The following is a 1,924-nucleotide window of genomic DNA, read 5'->3' as shown; positions in this document are numbered from 1 at the left end:
ATTTTAATCGAGATGTGCCGGTGATCATCAAGATGTTATCCGGTCCCGGCTTCCGTATTACACTGAGTCTGAAATAAAAAAAACATTTCTGTGGCGGAATTATAACCAACACTTTTTAAACTGACCATTTATTTTAATCGAGATGTGCCGTTGATCATCAAGATGTTATCCGGTCCCGGCTTCCATATTGCACTGAGTCTGAGATAAAAAAAAAAAATCATTTCTGTGGCGGAATTTTAACCAACACTTTTTCAACTGACCATGGATAGACCTTTTTCAGTACGAATTGTCAATTAACAGTGTGGACCGTGTGGACTATGGTATCTCCTCAATCGTGTGTATATTCAATCAAACTACCCGCAAAACTATTTAAATAAATAAACTGTTTAAAACGTCGAGGTCAAGTTTACGTTGCTCCTCGAAATCGCGCTGCACATTGCCCTGCATCAGCTTGCGCCAATCAGGCCGATGTGCTGCCAAACAATCCCACTGAGAGGGCTCGATGTTGCATCTTTCCATGTGTCGTTTCTGAACATCTTTGTATCGGAGGAGTTAGTTTCCGCTTATCCTCCTCTAGTTCAGAATAAAAGATGCCCTTCGCCACTCTCTCCTCCGCTATACATAGGTACCAATATACTTTGGCTTATAGGTACGTATACATAGATACCTAAGACGTACGAGGTCATGTCATGAGGTGTTATTACAATTTGTATTTCCTTTACAAAAGTGGTAAAACAAGTAGTTATTCTTTCAATGCCGCCATAAGCATTTAAGGTTTCTCAACAAAGAAGTACCTACAATACAAAGAAAAGTTTTTTTAATTTGTATTATCAATGGAAAAAGGACCTTGCTCAAATCGTTTCAACGTTCGTATTGAAATGTGATACTGGAGAAAAATGTTAATGAGGCTGATGCGGTCAGAAACCGAAATTTAAATTTGTGCAAACAATCTCAAATAGTAAGATGTAAGTATTTGAACGTTTCTAAGCACATTCGGAGCTTGATACATATTTTTAATTCTTAGTTTAGTAACTAATTTACAATAGGCAAATGAAGTTATAATTACACGAAATTATCCCCACACCCAAAACCCCGGGATATATTTATAACACAACTGTATTAACCAGCCACACTCTTTAACTGACCATGTTTATATCTTATGTCTTAGCAATAAGGTTTAGAATTGTCACTAACCTATACTGTGAGCAACCAAAGTGGTCGATGGTACGATGAAACTTTGACCGCTTTTGTCTGATGTATAAGACAAAGTGTAATTGTAGATTACAATTACTCACGCTTAAGTGCGATGATGTCTCATCCGAAGACAAATTTTGCTATTTAATTGTTTCAGGCGCTTTATTTTACATCATGTGAAAACTATAAGCAAATAGTATTTTACAGTACCTACACATGGTGCTACTTTACCGCACTAGTGCAATAATTAGCACATTACGTAACTATGTCGAATTTTTAAAGAGTAAAACGTACGATAGATGTGCGAATAGGTAATTCGCAATTAGAATTTCCTATTTTTCGCACTTGTAACTTAATGTACTATTACAGTACATATGGTACTACTTTATAGCACTAGTGCGAAAATTAGCATATTACGTTACTGTGTCGAACATTTAAAGGGCCATATGTACTGTAAAACGTTGTACGATACATGTGCGAATAGGTAATTCGCAACTGTTTTAATTTATCGCCACTCGTTTCGAATTTCCTATTTTTCGCACCTTTTATGTACTAATAATCGTGATATACTAGAGAACTTTTCAGTAGTTGTCAAGCGGACCCCAGGTTCCCATGAGCCGTGGCAAATACCGGGACAACGCGAAGAAGAACAACAACTAGAAAGTTTTTCAGCCGAAAGTACTATGTTTAGGCAAGGAAGCTTGCAGAGTTGCCCGAGTAAGATACAAGA

This window comes from Cydia pomonella, chromosome 8 (assembly GCF_033807575.1).
Source record: "Cydia pomonella isolate Wapato2018A chromosome 8, ilCydPomo1, whole genome shotgun sequence".
NCBI lineage: Eukaryota > Metazoa > Arthropoda > Insecta > Lepidoptera > Tortricidae > Cydia > Cydia pomonella.
This window is presented reverse-complemented; position numbering follows the sequence as displayed.